The 21,971-nt window shown below is 35.8% G+C and overlaps 1 protein-coding gene, 1 long non-coding RNA gene and 2 other non-coding genes across 5 annotated transcripts in view; 1 reads left to right on the top strand and 3 right to left on the bottom strand.

Moving 5' to 3' along the window:
* Window positions 1-21,971, bottom strand: part of LOC126006085 (uncharacterized) — a 1,493,032-nt gene that overhangs the window by 227,264 nt on the left and 1,243,797 nt on the right. The window lies entirely within an intron of this gene.
* Window positions 1-21,971, top strand: part of PRR16 (proline rich 16) — a 301,149-nt gene that overhangs the window by 217,333 nt on the left and 61,845 nt on the right. The window lies entirely within an intron of this gene.
* Window positions 7,262-7,368, bottom strand: LOC126008365 (U6 spliceosomal RNA). The gene has a single exon (XR_007495698.1). It is a non-coding gene; the product is annotated as a U6 spliceosomal RNA (small nuclear RNA).
* On the bottom strand, window positions 20,148-20,254 carry LOC126008306 (U6 spliceosomal RNA). The gene has a single exon (XR_007495643.1). It is a non-coding gene; the product is annotated as a U6 spliceosomal RNA (small nuclear RNA).

The following is a 21,971-nucleotide window of genomic DNA, read 5'->3' as shown; positions in this document are numbered from 1 at the left end:
GCTCCAGCCCCAACATTTGTATTTTCAATACAAGTCCTTTAATTTAATATTTGTTCCAGAAGGTAATGACTGTAGGTTCTCACTTAGCCTGAATTTCATATTCTCTAATTTAGTCAAATATTGATCACAATGACTATGGGTTAGGACACTATTTGTTTTACAATTGTATGTTATTGGTTGTATAATCCTTCACTTACCATATTTGCCGGCGTATAAGACGACTGGGCGTATAAGACGACCCCCTAATTTTGCAGTTAAAACATAGGTTTAGGCCTCTCTATTCGCTGTATCAGACAGAACGTTCCTGTGCTGCAAGTGTATGGACCACAGTGAGCCAATCACAACAAGCAAAGTTTCAAAGGTTCTACTGTCATAGACTTCCTTTCTGACTCTGGCCAATCTGAGCAGGCTTTTGACAGTGTAGATTCGGATCCAGAACATTGTCTAATTTGCATGTATCAAAAGCCTGCTTGGATTGGCTGAGTTAGAAAGGCCGTCTGAGCAGCCTTGCAGTGGTTGGTGCAGGATCGAGTTGGAAAATTTGTCTTGTGGCAATATTTAGACAATTTTTTTTTAGCGGCATATTGAAACATTTTTTGGGATATACTCGGCGTACAAGACGACCCCCGATTTTCGGTTGACTTTTTTTTGTTTCAAAAGTCGTCTTATACGCCAGAAAATATGGTAATTTACATGTGCACTATACATTTATTTCTGGACAATTTGTCTTTGGTTTAGATAATAATTTTTGATTAAAAATAATCTTCCTTTCAAATGGAATTATTTGAGGCTATTTATTCAGATAGTCCTTGAGTTTTTTATTTGATAAATTCAACTTGTTAATTTTTCCCCAAATGTAAAATGAGATCTCTAAAAATATATAAAAGCCTTGTGGGGTGTCTTAAAACACAAGAGGAGAGAGAACTTTATGATTTCATGAGAACAGCCACTTCCATTGAAGATATGACTTGCACTTAACAATTCATTACTAATTTAGAGTCAGCACCTGTTAATAGGCAGACCTAGTGGGGAAGGAACTGGCAAACTGCGGATGATAATTTCATTTTAGTTTTCCATGAGAGTAAGCAGGTGATTACAGAATAGTCATAGCAGAAGAAAATGATGAATAGAATCAACAGTTATCTTGGTCTGTAAGAAAATAAAAATACCTCTATGTGCTTCAAATTCACTCTGTAGTTTACATCATGGCAGAGGGATAATAACTTGGATACAAAAAGAAAGAAATGAGGGGCCAGAGAGATAGCATGAGGTAAGGCGTTTGCCTTTAATGCAGGAGGTCATCGGTTTGAATCCTGGCGCCCCATATGGTCCCCTGTGCCTGCCAGGAGCAATTTCTGAGCCTGGAGCCAGAAATAACCCCTGAGCACAGCCAGGTGTGACCCAAAAACCAAAAAAAAAAAAAAAAAAAAAAAAAAAAAAGAGAAAGAAATGAAAATGTATTACATTCTTTTTTGTTTGTTTATTTGTTCTGTTTTTGGCCACACCTAGTGAGGCTCAGGGATTACTCCTGGCTATGCACTTAGAAATCGCTCCTGGTTTGAGGGGACCATATGAGACACTGGGGGATCGAACCTTGGTCTGTCTTAGGCTAGGATGTGCCACGACTCTGGCCCAGAAAATATATTACATTCTTTATAATTAAAATTGTCGCACTGCTCCTGCACCTGTCTGCCTGTGTTTCTGAATTCGTGAAGGTTTCCTCAGAGGCCTAGGGAGCGCACCCCCAAAAATCTGCATTTTGAAGCTGCCCAGTGGGTACATTCTGGCTGTGGGAGTCCCCGTCCAATAAGCTGAGCTCTCTGGCCTGTGGAGGCTCCGCTGTGCTGTGCCTTTGTTCACTCTGAGGACTGTCAACTAGAGGCAGCAGAAGAGCACGGCTGCTTCGCTTTGCAGCTGTGCACTATTTCTAACCAATGAACCCCACCACAACATGCAAGAAAAGCACGCTACAAGCGTGACAATGTGGAAACCTCGCAGGCAAACACCATGCACAGAGAATGAAGAGGAAAGCTAGGATGACCTAATAAATTCCAACCACCTGATTAACCTCTCGGATAAGGAACTTAAAATAGCAATATGGAAGATGTTTGAAGAACTCAAAAAAGCATAGATCAATCTGAGCAGAACACAAAGACAGAAATCAGAAAACTCCAAACTGAAATAACAGATATGAAAAACATGGTAGCTCAACTGAAAACCTCAGTGGATAGCTTCACCAGCAGGGTATCAGCAGCTGAGGAAAGAATCAGAGTACTGGAAGATGTGATACAGAAAAACTCAACACCACAGAAGAAATTGGAAAAGAACCTTAAGACAAATGAACAGGCAATGGAAAAAGTACTCAAGGAATGTGAACAAATGAAAATAGAAATCTGAAAAGATGAAAATAGAAACTATGGTACATATACACAATGGAATATTATGCAGCTGTCAGGAGAGGTGAAGTCATGAAGTTTTCCTATACATGGATGTACATGGAATCTATTATGCTGAGTGAAATAAGTCAGAGAGAGAGAGAGAAAAACACAGAATGGTCTCACTCATCTATGGGTTTTAAGAAAAGTGAAAGACATTTTTGCAACAATCCTCAGAGACAATGAGAGGAGGGCTGGAACTCTCAGCTCACTTCATGAAGCTCACCACAAAGAGTGGTGAGTGCAGCTATAGAAATAATTACACAGAGAACTACCATAATCATGTGAATGAATGAGGAAACTGGAAAGCCTGTCTAGAGTACAGGTTGGGGTGGGTTGTGATGGAGGGAGATTTGGGACATTGGTGATGGGAATGTTGCACTGGTGAAGGGGGGTGTTCTTTACATAAATGAGACCTAATCACAATCATTTATGTAATCAAGATGTTTAAATAAAGAAAAAGTTAAAAGAAATGTCACACTGTTGAAGGGGGTTATTCTGCTTATGACTGAAATCCCACTACGAACTTGCTTGTAATCATGGTGCTTAAATAAAGATTTATATATTAGGAAAAAAAACCTACCATTTCTAAATTTGTTAATGTAGGCAAAAATGATCCTCTTTGAAAACATACCATTGATTGCCTTGTTTGGGCTAACTTCTTGTAATGGGCATTTAGCTGCAGTTTTTTGAATAGTTCGTTAATGCAAACTATTTTTTTACTTATGCAAAATATCTTCCTACTGACATATAACCTATCTATAGATATGACCCATTATATATCATATATATTCTGCAAAGATATATTTTGGAAAGATTATATATATTATATATAAAGTTCTGTGTAAAAGGAAAACAAGTGATGGTTAAATTGCAATGACCCATCCTGCCATTTAAAGATCTGCTTAGTTAAGGCGTAGATACAGCATCTCTAAAAATAAAGAGAGACACAATATGCCAAAAATGTATTGTGTATACCAAACAGTGAACATTCATTTGATGAAAATTTCTGCTGACTGTAGCAGAAATTTCAATCCTTGTTAATTAAATCATTTAAAGCCTGTGGATCAGGTCATGTGTAGGAACAGAAGAAGCAGAAAATCATATGAGAAATGAGAGTTGCTGCCCATCAAAGTTTATATAAAATATATTATTACTGAACTTAGCAACTTACATTTTGAAATTTCAATACTTTTAGAAACTAGACATAGATAGGATTGCTTTAAAATGTACATGAATTGAGAATGTATCATCTGGCTGAATGAAAAGGACAGTAGGATTTTTAAATATATGATGTCAACTTACATTAATTTTACAAATGTAGAAATATATGATATGTGGATATATAGAAATAGGTTAGATGGCTTATCTATAAATCACATGAGGAGGACTTCTTTTTGGAACTGGGACTACTGGAACTTTAAATGGGGATGCTTGAGTGGCCATACCTGGGGTTATGCTTACCAAGAATATTCATGACTGTTTCTTGTCTCTGTACTTAGTAATGACCCCTGATATATATACTTGGGGGACCATAGGCAGTGCAGGAAATCAAAATGGGATCCACTGCATTGCAAGACAAGAACCATTTCTACTGTACTATATCTCTGATCCCCTTGAAATAGATCCTTAATCCAATGTTTTAGAGTTTCCTGTGTCCTGATGAGATTCAGCAATGCTAATAATGGTTTGGCAATATATTGACAAAGAAGAAAGGATCCTTATACAAAAATACATGACTTTTTGCTTTCCAATAAATCTGTACATTTCATACAATATAAAGTGTTTCTTTTTAAATAAGAAACAGTATTGAATATAGAGAATAAGAAAATGCCATGGGTTTCATGAAATTTTTAAAGTTCTGATAAAAAAAACCTGAAATGTAAATAGTTCTTTTTTCTAAACAAAAGGTCTACAAAGCAAATAATGATCTCCCCTAGATTCAATGAAAAGTAATAAATATCTATAGGAATTGAGATATAACAATTGTATTCTTGCTCTGTAAGTCTTTAATGCCCCTATAGTTGTTTACAGTTCAAGGGTACAGTTTGTGGGAGATAGGTGAAATGAAAACACTTTTTTCAGACTCCTCAACTTAATTTATATTTTTAAAAATGTGTCATAATAGTATAAAATGCATAAGGTGAAAACGTAAACCAGATTTCTATTATATCAGCTTGGATCTGAGCACATGGATGTGGCAGACATGAGCCAGGTCAGCTGTAACCATGGTATGACCACCGGCACAGCTTGTCACTTCTCTCTGTTCATGGACTAGAACATGGACTAGAATGGGAAGAATCTTGTAATAGTATTCCCAAGGAGTACTGTTTGTAAACTCTAAGTCATAGAAAAGTCGGTTGGAGAGAGAATACACACATTCAAAGGAGTAAGGTATTTGATTTGCAAGTAGCTGATGCTGGTCCATCCACCTCCCTCAACCCACTCACCCACACTCCACACACACACTGCATAATGTCCCCATCTGAAGTCATCTCTGAGTACACACCTAGGAAGAAACACTGAACACTGACAGTTATGTTTAATATGTTTTTTTTTTCTCCATTGGCACATGCTTTGCATGCTGCCATGATCTCAGATACCTCATGACTCCCCAAGCATGGCCCTAGGCAGCCCAGGGAGCTCTCAAAGTCCTGAGACAGACTTTGTAAATACTGATATCACCAGCTTGAATAGCAGTACACCCTCAGTTCCTGGTATTCACCCACTGTCCTGGTCATTTAAGATTCAGTGGGAAGGGCCCCCAGACTTCCTGAAGGAATCTATTCCAAAACTGCAAAGTAAGGGACATCAGGATACCTATGCTGTGTAAAAGGATGTGGAGATATGTAGGAGAAAGACTGATGTTTCCTGTGCAAATATATTATTTTCCCTCTGAGAAGATAAAAAAGTCTTATCTTGGGGCTGGAGCTGTGGCACAGTGGTAGGGCATTTTCTTTGCACATGGCTGACCTAGGATGGGCCAAGGTTCAATCCCCCGGCGTCCCATAGAGTCCCCCAAGTCAGGAACAATTTCTGAGTGCATAGCCAGGAGTAACCCCTGAGCATCACTGGGTGTGGCCCCAAAATAAACAAATAAACAAAAAAAATTTTTATATTTTCCTTCAGAGTATAGAGATGGATTTTGCAGGTACAGAGAACATGTCCAGTGATAATATGTGCCTTGATAATGCACCCACAAACAATAATGTTTGAGAGCACATAAATGGGGGATGTACTGATTGCTTTGTTCAAGTAGGGAAAGAACAATGGGCTTAGGAAAGGCTAAGAGCTGCTTATCCTCCTCTTGGGACTTCACTTGAAACTTAACTTGAAACTAAGTGTTCCGTTTCAAAGTGACATTTGGCTGCAAGAGGTTTACTTGGGCCATCTTGAGGAAATCCCATCCAGCATTATTGCAGAGAGAGATTCCATGGGGCATAACTTACTATTTTGATTCGCATGAATTAATCATAGTTTAATACTTTTTCATAGTCATCACTAACTTGGGAAGCATATAATCTAAAAGGATAATTGCTGGAGCTGGGGCAATAGCTCAGTGAATAGAGCCCCATCTTTGCAGAGAGCAAGACTAAGGTAGGTAATTGATACTGCAAATTCACCAGACCAAATCGAGCATATCCCTGCATACCACGCCAGGTGTAGCCCCGAGACTAAACAAGACTGAAAAAGGGGTAATGTTGTTGTTTTTTGTTGTAGCACATTGACTCATGAAGAAGACATTCTAATGAACATCACCTAAATTTGATGGTGAAAAAATGTCCTCAGCTAAGTATCTATAGAGCTACATTCTTGACTGAGTCCAACATTGTGTGTGCTAACAGGTTTCCTTGGCCAGTGCTTGATCTTACCTCCTGCATGATCTGGAACTTAATTAACTCAGGAGGTGGGAAAGTAGCAGCAGGCCATTTTTTACAGCTGTAGTTTCTACCAGTTTAGACAGCTATTTACCAGCTTAAATCCTTCACTGAAATATTCAGTAGATGCTGGGTTGATAGCTCAAGTGATAGGTCACATCTGCCAGTGTTCAGGAGTTAATCCTTGGCTCTGCACTCAGAACCTACTGGGCTTGGGTTCTGTGGAATGCTGGAAATGAAAACGGGTAGAAACTAGAATAATTTCAAATGGCATTTATCCAAATATGCGTGTATAATTGATAACATCTAATATTGTTAAATAAATGGGTTTTTTTACTTCCAAGTTGTAATTCTATAGTTGGAAATGATAGCAATAGGATTTTTCCTTTTTATGAGAAACATTTTACATTTTCAGAAAAACTGGCACACCAAATTTTGTTTACTTTGTGGTCCAACAAGAAGTCAATATTTTAGTTATTACATTTTTTAAATGAAATATTTAGAATGTGTTCTTAGGGGATGTTTCTCTACTGATGCAAATCATACTTGTTCAGATTATGCCCCATTCCTAAAGGCTTGTTATTGCTATTGAAGCATTAAATGAAAAGTAATCATTTGGAGTAACTCTAAACTTGGGCGTAGCTCTTCTGTTTGATCTTGGGAATTACATTGACAAATTAATGTAAACCATTTATTCACTCTATAAAGAGCCCACTGTCAACTTGGATGAACTGTTTTTCTATATTTAGGCACCAGCTATCTGTAGTTCAGGTTTTCAAGTGCTTTATATAAACATCATTTACACTATTCAGTCCTGTTCTATCTTTGTAGCAAGCCATAATACTGTTAAATCATTCTTAGAGATTATGTTGGAAGCCTGCATCTATTATATGAGAATATTATGGCAAAGCTATCAGCACTTTCCAAATGAATTACTAAGTTTTTTTTTTAAATATGGAACGCTTCACGAATTTGCGTGTCATCCTTGCGCAGGGGCCATGCTAATCTTCTCTGTATCGTGCCAATTTTAGTATATGTGCTGCCGAAGCGAGCACGAATTACTAAGTTTTAATTAGGTGCTTATAAAGCAAAGATTGTCTTAGATACCAGGTGTTCACATCTGATTCATAATTTTCCTCCACCTTCACTAAACTATTCATTTCTAACAGATGTGGCAGGTTATGTGGCAGCAATTAAAATATTACTGGAATAAGTGGCACTGAATTTTGCAGATCCAATGCTCTGATTGAGTCATCTTGAAGTCCAAAGTTCTACTATAAAATTTCCTTTATGCATTATAGGATTTGTAGGAATCCATCTACAAGGGAGATATTTAAACCAGTAACTTGACTTTAGGAAAAAATAGACCCCTTCTTTTTTTTTCACATAACACCTGGTAGCCTTCAGCATCATGAAAAAGAATGTCTTCTGTTATTGGAAATCCTGTATATCTATTAAATTTAACCACTTTCCAGCTGTGAAGCACCTAATTCTCAAAGGCATTTTTCCTCATCTGTAATAACAACTGTCCACATATTTCAACATAAATTTAAGAAATGAAAGGAGCAGATATATAAGAGCATTAGTCCTCTGCTTACCTACGGTCAATGCCCAATAATGGCTTGTAAAGAAAATCTTCTAGCACACAGCATTATACCAGGTGAGCCCAACACCTCTTTATTTATCCAGATTTGCATATTTATTAACTTTCTCACTAACACCCCTTTACCAAATTATAAATTCCATGAGATCAAATATTTTACTTGTTTATACACATTTTTTATCAAAAATTGAACGATTGAACTGTCATCTGATTGAATTTTAAATCTGCCTATTAAATAGCCACATAAAAATGGGATGAGTGATGATAATTGGGCAGGAGAGAGAATTTAATAGGTTTTTGCACACCCTATGAATACAGAGGACAATCTGATCCCTGGTACCATATAATGTTCCTCAAGCACTGCTAGAAGAGACTCAGGTCCCTGGCCAGAAATGGCCCTTGGAGTTACCCCCCAATAAAACAAACAAGCAGGTTAGAGTACAGCAGGTAAGGCACTTGCCTAGCATGTGTCTGACCAGGGTTCAGTTCCTGGCGTCCTATATGGTCCCTAAGCCTTCAAGAATGATTTCTGGGGCCAGAGCGATGGTGCAGCGGTAGAGCATTTGCCTAGCATGCAGCTGAACCAAGATGATCCCCCAGCATCCCATATGGTCCCCCAAGTCAGGAGCGATTTCTGAGCACATAACAAGGAGTAACTCCTGAGCATCACTGGGTGTGGCCCCAAAATAATGATAATAATAATAATAATAATAATAATAATAATAATAATAATAAAGAGAGATTCCTGAGTGCAGAGCCAGGAATAATTCCTGGACCCAGCTGAGTGTGCCCCCATACCCCCCAAAAAAACCCTCAAAAGAAAACAAACTAAAAGCTAGAGAAACAACAGAGAGCTCAAAAATTACTCTTGGGTCATACAGGAAGCAGGAAATGTAAATTGGAAATATTATTTAGAGAAACGTATCTGCATTGAGATTGCTTGCATGTGTAGGGTAAGATAGGGCATATTGGATGTTTGAACTTTCAAGCTGTCACTTTTTTCCAAGAAAGTAACATTTTCTATATTCCATTTGTTTTCATATTCTATTTTGGGTTCCTGAGTGACCTCTCTAAGCACTAAAAAGTAAATGGGAAGCTCTGAATGAGGTTTTATTCTGAACCTCCAATTTTCTGTCCTAACACCAATGGGAATTGGTCACCAAACTATTTTATGTAATATATTTAAATGCTAGCTTAGGGTTTTGAGTATAATTTGGTTCAAGAAATAAATTTACTCTTATATTATATGAAAAATATCACTTTAAAGACAACAATACAATATTGATATAGTGAAATAATATAAATTTGTTGTGTTTTTGATATAAATAAAAGAACTGGAGTTTACAAGCAAGGTGATACACGTCATTCAACATCTGACATCTTAGATCTGGGTCAAGATCAATTCAATGGGTCAAGACACTTGCCTTGCACATTGCTGACTTTGCTCCAATCCCCAGAATTCTATATGGTCCCCAGAGCACAGAGCCAGGAGTAACCCCTAAGTAGTACTGAGTATGGAAGGAAGTGGGGAAGGGAAAGGGATAAAATACAACAGGTCTTGAACAACAGCTGGAATATTCTATAGTAGGTGACCAACTGAATGTTAGTTGTATGAATCTAAAACAGGATCATTTCTGAACTTAAAACATAGATACTAGTATAACTGGAATGAAGGCAAAATTATGAAACAAGGTAAAATATGTAGTGAAAGTTGACAAAAATAGGGTCAACAATGGGTCCTTAAGAATTATTTTATTTATTTATTTATTATTTATTTATTTACTTTGGATTTTGGGCCACACCGATGATGCTCAGGGGCTGTTCCTGGCTTTGAGCCCAGAAATCACCACTGCCAGGAATTGTCCTGGGTCAGCCACGTGCAAGGCAAATGCCCTATCACTGCGCCATCACTTCGGCCCCCCTTAACCAGGCTAGGATATGGAGCCAGCAAAGAGACAGAGATAAAAATTGCAGCACTAATGGGTGTGGCTCAAGAAACAAACAAAAAATCATAACAAAATTGAGGATAACAAACTTTGAGCATGTTGAGTCTAACAATGGTAAAGGAAATTTTAAATAAAAGTCTGGTGGATTCATACAATTGGCATTCAGAGTTTTAATTCATACATATGAGAAACAAAATTATTATTTACCCTGAAATTATTTTTCCAACTCTTATACTATCTAAATTTGACTTATTTATAAGAAAATTCTTTCCTGTTTATTGCCTTTAGACTCAATTATTTACTGTTCTTGAAAAGATTAGAGTTAATCCTTTCTTCTGGAGGGAGGGTGTGACAATATAATTATTACATAAATTATGCACTAAAATAGAATAGCATTAAAAGTGAGCCTTTTAGTTAACTGTTTAAAGAGTGGCAGTTACATTTCACCAATTTTATAGGAATGCTCAAATGAAAGGCATGCTTTATAATTCTATATACCTGACACCTGTAGGATTCTTGTGCCTTTATTAAAGGGAGTATTTCCCCTGAAAAGACAGATTTGGTTGGAAAGCCAATATTTATATTGAAAAGAAAATGGCAGGCTATAAATTCTGATTTGAAAGCTCAAGAATGGTGGTTTGGCAACTGTCCAAATTAATTCTACAGGGGCTTTTCAACTACGTAAACAGTTCTGTTATAATTAGCATAATATAATGCTGTTCTAAAATTTGGAGAATGTTGATACTTTGGTAGTATGCTGGATTGAGGAAGACCACCTCCTCAGTGATTGCACACACTTTCCTCAACTTCACCTTCAGTGGTGCTGAGAAAAGGCCTCCAAAGAAAGTGCCACTTTGGCATGTGACTTTTTCTGAGTTGAACTCAGTCAAGGTCTTACAGACTCATGACACACTGGGATCTTCCTGACCACTTCAAGTATTGTTTCCCCAAGCAAGCATTTCCATCTGGGAGGTGCTGCAACAACCTAGCAGGTGTCATTGGACCCATGGATCTTTTTTTGTGGATTCAAAAGCAACTTTTTCGGTGGGGGGGGGACCTTTTAATTACCCTTCCAATTTTCTTAATAGTGATAAGTCTGTTCAGGTATTCCAGATTATCTCGGTTCAACCTTGGGAAGTTGTAGGAGTTTAAGCATTTATTTATTTATTTATTTATTTATTTATTTATTTATTTATTTATTTTTTTGTTTTTGGGCCACACCCTGTGACTCTCAGGGGTTACTCCTGGCTATGTGCTCAGAAGTTGCTCCTGGCTTCTTGGGGGACCATATGGGACGCCGGGGGATCGAACTGCGGTCCGTCCTAGGCTAGCGCAGGCAAGGCAGGCACCTTACCTCCAGCGCCACCGCCCGGCCCCTATTTATTTATTTATTCCAGGTTCTCTTGTTTTGTGGAATGAAGATTCTCAAAGTAATTTATGATTACCCTTTGAATTTCTGTAGTATCTTTTTGAAGCCTCATCCCTCCTTTCTTCCTAGGTAACTTGACTTTACCTGCAAGACCCCGCCCATTCCTGGGAGGGGTCTTGGAAAAGGTAGATAAAGCCTTTGACCCAGGGGATTAGGGGCTCTTTTTGGTCTTGTGCCAGCATGGAGGTCAAGGGGGAGATGGCTGAAAGGAGTTAAGATGCAGGGCAAGCTAAGAATAGCAAATGCTTAAAAGGTTATGATCTAGGCCACACATGTGGTGGACAGGGCATGAATAAAGTTGATGCTTCCTGATGCCTGTCTCTGGATGAGTCTGATTTCGCTATTCACCTAAGCCTGGACCCGCCAGCTGAATGGGGATTGCGGAGCCACATGGCCTGGGATGGCAGAGAAAAATCCCTCCATCCTTCTCCATCCACCACCATCATTAATTATTTAACACTACATCTTTTTATTATTAATTTTGCTTATTAAGTTTCTCTCCCTTTCTTTGTGAGTCTTGATTTATCAACCTAGTTTATTTTTTCAAAGAACTATCATTTGTTTTCATTGATCTTTTGGGTGTTTTGGGGTGTCCAGTTCATTAATTTCTGCTTGAAGTTTTATTATTTCCTTCTGCCTGCCTACTTCGGCAGGCATTTTGTTGTTCTTTTTCCAATTTTTTAAGCTATGCCTTTAAGTTATTCATGTAGGCCTTTTCTTCATTTCTGATGAATGTTTGTAAAGCTATAAATTTTCCTTTTAATACCACTTTTGCAAAGCACAGTGTTCTAAAAGAAAGAGGGGAGGAAGAGGGAGAGGGAGAAAGAGAAGCAAATTGCCTGCCCTAGAAACAGAATAAGGTGAGAGGAAGGGCTGAGAGGTTCTGAGAGACATCAGTGGCTGAAAAGGTGAACTGGTGAAGGATGGTGTACACTGTATGACTGAAACCCATCAATGAACAAAATTTTAATCATGGTGCTTAAATAAAGCAAGTAAAAATAATTTTAAAAAAGCAAATTTCTGAGAGTATACAGAGATAGTACCATGGGAAGGGTGCTTTCTTTGCATATGGCAAGCCTGGCTTCAATTCAAAGTCACGTTTTTGTTGTTTTTTTTTTTTTATTTAACCAACTTTATTACATACATAATTGTATTTGGGTTTCAGTCATGTAAAGAACACCACCCATCACCAGTGCAACATTCCCATCAACTATGTCCCAAATCTCCCTCCTCCCCACCCAACCCCCGCCTGTACTCTAGACAGGCTTTCTATTTCCCTCATACATTCTCATTATTAGGATAGTTCAAAACGTAGTTATTTCTCTAACTAAACTCATCCCTGTTTGCGGTGAGCTTCATGAGGTGATCTGTAACTTCCAGCTTTTTTCTCTTTTGTGCCTGAAAATTATTATTGCAAAAATGTCTTTCACTTTTCTTAAAACCCATAGATGAGTGAGACCATTCTGCGTTTTTCTCTCTCTCTCTGACTTATTTCACTCAGCATAATAGATTCCATGTACATCCATGTATAGGAAACTTTGCTGCAGACTTTCCAACAAAGACATCTTCACAATATTTTTTAAAAATATTTAAAGATGAGTTTTAAATAATTTTCTTTTTGGTCCTCATGATTTTCTGGGGGGAACTATCTGAGCCAGAATACTAACACAAATGTTTCCTAAAATTGTCCATGTAATTCATTTGACCACATTAACACAATATAATGAAAGATAGGAAATTACTGTGCCGATGAGAAATGCCTTTCTTACCGGATGTGATCTTTCATATTGTAACCTAAACTAAACCTTTTTAAAAAATGTGTGGGCTCTCAGCTTTCCTAAGCATAGAACTGAGAATTTGGCCTCTGCTCTCATAATTACTTCTGTGAACCAACTCGATTGACCTCAGCAGAGGGTGATAGAATGATCTGTGTTTAGTAACAGTATCAAGTGATTTAACATGCAGCTAAGGAGCAGGAAGGCAGGGACATCTACCAAGACAAGGAAATAGCAATGCAATATATTGCCTAGATCAAACACTAGCGTTTATATAGGAAACCTACGTCTTTGAATATCTGTAAAGATTTTTAAGATCCTTTATATAAAATTTCCACTTGAACAAACTAAGGAACTCTCTTAGGCTAATTGTTTTCATGTAACATAAATAGGATCAAATAGAACTAAACAGAAGCAAGTGGTACAAGCAGGGAGTTGCAGTTTTGTTAGGAAACACAGAAGAAATTAGCACTTTATAAAAAAACTTAGATACTCAAAGTTCAGTTCTAAGTGGCCATGCTAAATGTTCATCTTGAAGAGAAATAGTTTAGTAGTGTACTATTAAATATAGCCATAGCATTTATAAAGTTTCATTAATCATTCAGACTTGTGTGGCTATTAAGAGGCAATAGCCTGGACTAGTTTTAATTTTTTTGTTATTATTTATTTACTTATCTATGTTTCTGAGATGACTAAAAACATGGAATGATTGTATTTCTTCCTTACATACTTTCCTCAGGGGAAGAACACATGTGTGGTAAGTGCTATCCCTTAACACACTCTCTCTCTCTCTCTCTCTCTCTCTCTCTCTCTCTCTCTCTCACACACACACACACACACACACACACAGAAAACAATATGGAATATCCAGACTATAACTCCAAACCAAGCATAGAAGAACAGATTGGCTTACATTCTGATCCAACTCAACTCTAAGAGAAAGTAAAAAATAAATTAGTTGTGTCCATTGGTATCTTTTTACATACTGTACATACCCTATCTCATTAAGACTGCGCTTACAGACATTTCCATGAAGTATTACAGGATTGTGTGTTCTCTGCATTCTCACTAACTTTGATATTTTCAATATTTTTGATGCACAATGATCTCACAGTTGCAAGCTGATATTTCTTTTAGTTTTCACTTGGATGTGTTATTTACTTAATAACTGGTGAAACTGAGCATTTTCAATATTTGTGACAAAGCTGTTTCTGTGTTCTTGGAGTATAAATTAGATATAACTTTGTCTATTTTATGATTGGGTCAGATTGTATTTTGTGTGCTTTAGTTTGGGGCCATGCCCTGCAGTGTCTGGTGATTACTTCTAATTGTACTTTGTGGCCCGGGAAATTGAAACCATAGCTCCTGAATACAAAAACAAGTGCTTCAGTCCTTTGACCTATCTTCTTTGTGATGGGTGGCTTAGTTTTCTGTAGCTCAGTTGTGTGACTTTTTTTTATAAATTTGAATATCAAACCTTTGTCAAATGCATGGCAGACAGATAATTTCTGAAAATTGATAGATGACTTTTTGCCTTTTAGGTTATTTCATAATATAAAAGTTTTCTAATTTGAAGTGGTTCCATTAGTTTGTTCTTTTTTGTTTTTGTTGTTTCAATGGAACTGTTTTGTAAAAAATTGTTCAGGTTATCTTAATTTAAGTCACAGAAGTGTCATTATTCCTCCTCTCATTGGGAAAAATATTATTGTATGAATTTAGCAATGTAACAAAACAGTAATATTTTAAGAATGCTTAATAATTTAAAAGTTTAAATGTATAAACATGGATATTTTATATTTGAAACCTACCAGAAATTCTTTCACTTTAGAGAAAGTAGTATTATGCAAGTAATATTTTAGTTAGCTTCCTATAAATTACTAGAAAATTCAAAGCATACTATGCATGAAGGAATAAATTTGGAATGAGCAAACTTTAAATTGTTTGACAAATTTAGTCACATGACTGCATGTATATGTTCTAATTTATAAGATTCCAGAATTTAATGTTAAATATTTAAAATGTGCACATACAAATGACCCCCTAGTGGCTTAGTGATTACTGCTCCTCAAAAAATTAAATCATCCAGCATGAGAAACTTCAGATTTCATTTTTCATCTGTTAAAAAGTATTTTCCATACATATTCATAAGCAGAAATTGTGCTTTATTATTTTTCGGGTGTATTTTTCCTTAGAGTATTTTGTATGAGATTTGTCTGATTTCCCTTGAAGTAATAACATTTCTCTTTGGAAGGAATAACGCATTAGATTTAGCTAATTTTTCCTTTAACAATTTTGTGTAATTTGTGTCTTACTTATAAAAAAAATCACTTTCATTTGAAGATGATAAAATAAGTTAACACAGATCTGGAGCTTTGGAGGTCCATATGTTAAGATTTAAAGTTTATGCTTATTGAAAAGACTACTGTTGGGCTACACTGACCCCTTGTGCTAAGTAAATTGACTTCATGTATATTCTTGCTTCTCTTTTCTTTCCTAATGGTCTGTTTTTTTGCATCCCAAACTCTCATTTTCTTAATTGTAATATTTCTGAAAATAACTTGATAAAGTGGTCATTTTTTGTTTCTATTTTTTTTCGCCTGACACCAACAACAGGGACTGTATGGAAAAAAAGTGTATTGGCACTACAATGACTTGGGTGGACAACCTAGTATGCCTGGAGCTTAGAGTTGGTCTTATGCCAGAAAACTTCAGGAGTAACATCTCCTTGATTTAGGCCAAGGCTTTTACTTTCCATGTCCTTCATATTTTGCTGGGCCTATGTAAACTACAATTGCCATTCTAACACCGTTTTTTACTGTACTTCTTTAACTCCTATCGAGAGAGAGAGAGAGAGAGAGAGAGAGAGAGAGAGAGAGAGGAGAAAGAGAGGAGAGAGAGAGGAGAGGGAGAGGAGAGAGAGAAGGAGAGAGAGAGGAGAGGGAGAGGAGAGAGAGAAAGAGAGAGAGAGAGAGAAGAAAAGCTTATTAAACCTTCTGCTGGAACTTTAATATGTTAATTGGTCATTCAATGATGCTGGGCCTTTAATAAGTTAATTGGTCATTCAATGATTTTTAAAAATATACTTGCTACTGAACCTTTTCTTTCTCTTCATCTCGTTCGTCTTTCTATTTATTTTAATAACTTTGCCTTTACTTTTTCTGAAACAAATGTATTATAATCAATTGTGTCAACTGTGTGATATATTTTCTTTAAATAAATTAAAACTATTTGTTTCCGGTGATTTCTGAGCATAGAGCCAGGAGTAACCCCTGAGTGATGATGGGTGTGACCCCCCCAAAAAAATTTGTTTCTGGGGCCGGAGAGATAGCATGGAGGTAAGGCGTTTGCCTTTCATGCAGAAAGTCCTTGGTTCGAATCCCGGCATCTCATATGGTCCCCTGAGCCTGCCAGGAGTAATTTCTGAGCGTAGGAGTAACCCCTGAGCAATGCCGGTGTGACCCAAGAACAACAACAACAACAACAAAAAAAAAATATTTGTTTCTAAATAAATTTTAAAATCATATTTCTTCATTTCTTCAACAAAGAAGCCTAGGGCTTGCCTATAATTTCTTTAGATATCTAGATGATTTAAAGAAAATTGACAATTTTCACATGTAGAATTTTAATCTAAATTGAATAATTCTTGAATTTTAATACTTGCTCTTTAATTTTTCTCATTATGTCGTGTAATGTTTTATACAGAAACCTTGATAATGTTTCTTTATGTATATCTCCATATATCTGATATATAATGTGTATATATAATGGTGTATATACAGTTTTATAAATGTTTATATTTTGTTTTATAATGCAGTCATTCTCTGTTTTAAAATGTAATTATTATTCTACTCTCAAAGAAAATCATTTTATGTAAATTCATTTTAAAATCATATGCAATAAGATCTTCTGTGAATAATGAAAAATACTTTTCCCAATCCTTATCATTTTGAGGTGGTACTTGGCTACTCTTGCTTGTGTTCAGGGGACCTTCTTTACTATACTAGATATTTAAGCGTGATCCTGTTTTTTTTACATAATTACTTTGAATATTTGTTTTGTGCAAAAAGTTGTCATCCATTTTATGTTTTTATTGTTTTTTTTGTTTGGTGGCACATCCAGTTGTGTGCATGGATTGGGAAACCATATTTGATCCATACCATCAAATGTGCAAGGTAAATGCCGAACTCATTTTACCCCCATTTTTAACCCCCACTTAACATCTCTAAGATGTTTTGAGTGTTCATTTGAGGATGTAGGATATATATTTATTGTAGACTCCAGAAAGCCAAATTTTCTTTCAAAATTTTATCATAATTTTTTTAATTTATACATTTAATTAGTGAAAAATTCTGAAGTTAGGGGCCAGTGAGGTGGCGCTAGAGGTAAGGTGTCTGCCTTGCAAGCGCTAGCCAAGAAAGGACCGTGTGTTGGATCCTCCGGAGTCCCAGATGGTCCCCACAAGCCAGGGGCAATTTCTGAGCGCTTAGCCAGGAGTAACCCCTGAGCATCAAAGGGGTATAGCCCGAAAAACAAAACAAAACAAAAGAAAAGAAAAATTCTAAAGTTAGCCTCATTTTTTTTCAGTTGCCAGTGAGTGTAAAATTTTTTCTTTGGACTTAAGTTTGTTAATCAAGTTCTATTTTGCTATAATCTTTAACATTTTTTATGGAAATTGTCATGTGACTTAATCTTCACTTCCAACTAATCCTTTCAGAAAATTTTTTTCTATCTCTAAGACATATGCATGCCCTTAATGGGTGGCTTTGCTGCTTCTGGGACTAATTCTCTTTGGGATGGTCCTCTTCATACTTTCCTCTATTATATTCATTCTCTTGAACTTCATTTTAAATATTTTAATTCTAAATATTTTTTCCTAATTGTCAATGAAATAGTTTTCTAAGTTGTTTCTTTTCTTTTCTCTTGTATAATGACTAACTCATTAGCTAATACATTAACCCTTTAACAAATATATTAACATATTATTAGTTTCCCTCTCTCGTTAAGATCTTTAATCTTAATTTTCATTGAATTACAATTTTCACTTTGAGGAACAAATTGATTATAATTATATTTTCTAATTTTTATGTATTAAATATTTCTTTCATTTCTTTCTAAATAAGAGCTATGATATTTTATAACTGGCTTAATTTGAATATGGATAAAATGTCCCAGGTTTTTATTCATATTAATACTCTTGATATAACTAGTGTAAAATGCATTTTATTATTTTATTTCTGTTTATCATTTCATAAAGATGGAGATAGTGTCTGTGTATGTTTTATTTACATTTGAGATAGATTACAAATAGGGCTGGAGTGAGAATTAGTTGGAGCTAAATTTAAATCTTATCAGGAGAAAAAACAATTATACCTTGTTTATCAATGCTTTGCACCCCAATTAATTTATATAAAATGTACCTTAATCACGATTATTTTAAGGCTTCATGAATTTGGTGCACAATTGTAATCCTGGGATTTATCAGCAAACAGCTGCCTAAGTGGCTTTTAAATGTATTCAGTCCTGGTTTACCAAAAGTCTCTTCTAATCCCCTCTAAACAGAAGAGGATAATAAGATCAGTAATTAGATTTCCCTCTGATGTGCATAGTTGAATAGAGGGATTTAGCAGGTTCTTCTACTACCATTACATCGAAAATATTTTAACATATTTTCTTAATTTTTATAACTTGTATATGCATGGAATCTTACCCTGGACGTCTGAAATATTTGTGTGTTCCACCCCCCTTTTATTCAAATTTGGAAATAAAACTTTAAAAGTCAATTAAACTTCTTTGGTTAGGGGATGTTGGCCACACCCAGCAATGTTTGGGTGTTACTCCTGGCTCTGGACTCAGAAATTATTTGTTGCTTGGGTGACCCTCTGGGAACCTAAAACCAAACCTGGTTTGGCCCCACATGCAAGCAAATGTCCTACCTCCAACCTCACTATTTACAATAGTTGACTTCAGCTATCCCACACTTTTTATTGTAATTGATCCTTTCAGCTACCCCCTACTGATCCCATGTGCTAGTCCATGTTGTAGATATTTAAGGGTATTTCTTAGGCTGTGAAATCTCTCTCTCCTTTCTTGTTTTCCCCTTTAAGTAATTAGAAGTAGCATGAAATATAAATCAAAGTTCTTTCTTGCAAGACATTTTAAAAAGTTAATTTTTCTCTGTAAACTGACTCTTGGTACCATAGACTTGTCATATTTGTGAACCTTTTGCTTCATTTTTTTTTATTTTGGCTTTTTGGGCCACACCTGTTTGATGCTCAGGGGTTACTCCTGGCTAAGCGCTCAGAAATTGCCCCTGGCTTGGGGGGATCATATGGGACGCTGGGGGAATCCAACGTGGTCCTTCCTTGGCTAGCGCTTGCAAGGCAGACACCTTACCTCTAGCACCACCTCTCCGGCCCTGCTTCATTTTTTTATACTTTATTTTTAGCATATTTTTATGAGGTTTAAAAACAGTGAGTTTTTTGGAGTTGATATGGTATCAATAGTATGAATGTGTAATGGTTTAGACATGCAATATTACCACATCAAGTCCCCTTTTGTCCACCCCCTGCCACCCACCCTCCTCACACCTCACCTCTCCTTGAAAATCTCAGTTTATGGTCAGAGTCTAAAGATTAATTTTTAATTTACCTGTTCTTTAGCTTTGTTTCTTTATGCTCTACTAGGCGTGAGATTATCTATTCTTTCTTCTTACTCATTTTTCTTAACATGATACCCTCTAATTATATCTAAGATGTAGCAAATGGCAAATCTTTTCTTAGAGTTACAAATAATACCACTGTACATATAAACCAGATGTACTTTATTCACTCTCCTAAGTTTGGGCTCTTGGGCTGTATCAATATCTTAGCTATAAAAAATAAAACTGCAATGAATATATATATATATATCTTTGAGTTATTATTTTTGTGTTCTTGGGATAGATGCAAGAACTGAATTGCTGGGATACATGGATGCTCTTATTTTAGCTATTTTTTTTTAGAAACTCCATACTGTTTTCCACAGAGACTGAAGCAATTTATAATTTCACCCACAGTGAATGAAGATTCCTTTTCTCTTTTAAAAAATTATGGAACGCTTCACAAATTTGCATGTCATCCTTGCACAGGGGCCATGCTAATCTTCTCTGTATCGTTCCAATTTTAGTATATGTGCTGCGGAAGCGAGCACAAGATTTTTTTTCAACATTTACACTTGCACTGATTGTTTCTGGAGCATTTGATTATGACCATTTGTTCTGTGTAGATGATATCTTATTATCATCTTTATTTTATTTTCCCTGAAATTAGTAATAGGCACTTTTTCAGATAACCATTGGTAATTCATGTTTTTTCAATAAATATCTATATGCTATTTTCCTCATTATGGAATTATTTGCTGCTGATATTGATATTTGTAAATTTTCACATATCTTAAATATTAAACTTTTGTATTTGTATTGTAAATAAATATTTTCTCTCATTTTCTTTCATTCTGATGTTATTTTATTTATAGCTCTAGTTTCATTTTCAGTGTGGAAGTTAATTTTTGTTGTTCTGTTTACTTTTTTGTTTTGTTTGGTTTTGCTTCTGTTCTCTTTGCCAGTTGAGTTGAATTATTGAAGATAAGTCTGAAGACAACTTGAGAGTTCTAAAAGGCAGTCAAATTTTAAATATAACACAATTTTGGTATTTTCAGAGGTTCCTGTTTAGATTTTTTTCTGTGTGTTTTTACAAAGAGTTGTTCTTTTAGCAGTTAGAGAAAAGGTGCAGTGGTAGATTACATTATTTGACTTTCAGCACCACCATTAATAAGTAGATGAATAATAAAATATATAAATGATAAAGTGTTATCTTAAACTATTCTATTTCTGTTTCCTTGGCACATCTTCATTAAGTATCTGGTATGGTAAAATGTTGGTGAATGTGATTTCTTAGTCCAGTGGCAAAGGAAACCATAATTGTTTTTTAGTCTGACATAAAGTCTTATTAATGAGCTTATTAAGTTCTTATTCAGAGAGAAAATACATAAAATAAGGCACTTCCCTTGCACACAGCTGACCCTGGTACTATCTCTGGCATCCCATATGATCTGAGCACCAAATATTGCCAGGAGTCATCTCTGACCACAAAGACAGGAGTACTTTCCAAGCACTACCAGATACACCATTACACAGATATACCATTACACAAACGAATAACAAACCACCACCAACAACATCAATAATAAACCGTGGGTTCTTTTCATGTTAACCATGAGTAAAACTTGGGAGGTAGGTATTCTTTGAACTTTCTGAAATGGATATACTCCAATATTTGATGAAAAGTATTTTAAAAGCAAAACAGGAATTCAAAGTATTTTGGTAAACTTTTGCTTAGTCAAGTGGAAGCTAAATCTACAACTTCCCAACTTTATTGACTATTTTTCTCTAATTCCTTAATGTTTACTTTGTCTAATTTCTTTCAAGGAGAAAGGTGAATTCATTTTTTGCCAATTTCATTGTGAGTTAGTATCATTTGGGAAGTTTTGAAAAAACAACAGCTGCCCAGGCGCAAGTGCCAGAAATTTGCTTTCAATTTGTCTGGGATAGGACTCTGACAGAAGCATTTTTTAAAGCCTCCTACAGGTATTGGATATATACTTTGCCTTTTAAGTATTTGCCTTGTGAATTCAGGCAGGATGTCTGACTGTTTTACCTGTTCTCAGTAGTGATTGTAAGGAAGTACCAACTTAACACGACTACAATTCAAGACAAATTAAAAATAAATTATTTCTCTTTACCTGGAAAAATACTTTGATTTAAATTATTGACTACCAGAGTTGAAGAAATAGCATTTCATTGGTGGAAAATAAATTCAAGCTTTCCTTAGAAATTTGAGTGAGAAATATTAAACAGATATTTTTAGAG

Source organism: Suncus etruscus, chromosome 4 (genome assembly GCF_024139225.1).
Source record: "Suncus etruscus isolate mSunEtr1 chromosome 4, mSunEtr1.pri.cur, whole genome shotgun sequence".
NCBI classification, from domain to species: domain Eukaryota; kingdom Metazoa; phylum Chordata; class Mammalia; order Eulipotyphla; family Soricidae; genus Suncus; species Suncus etruscus.
This window is presented reverse-complemented; position numbering and strand designations above follow the sequence as displayed.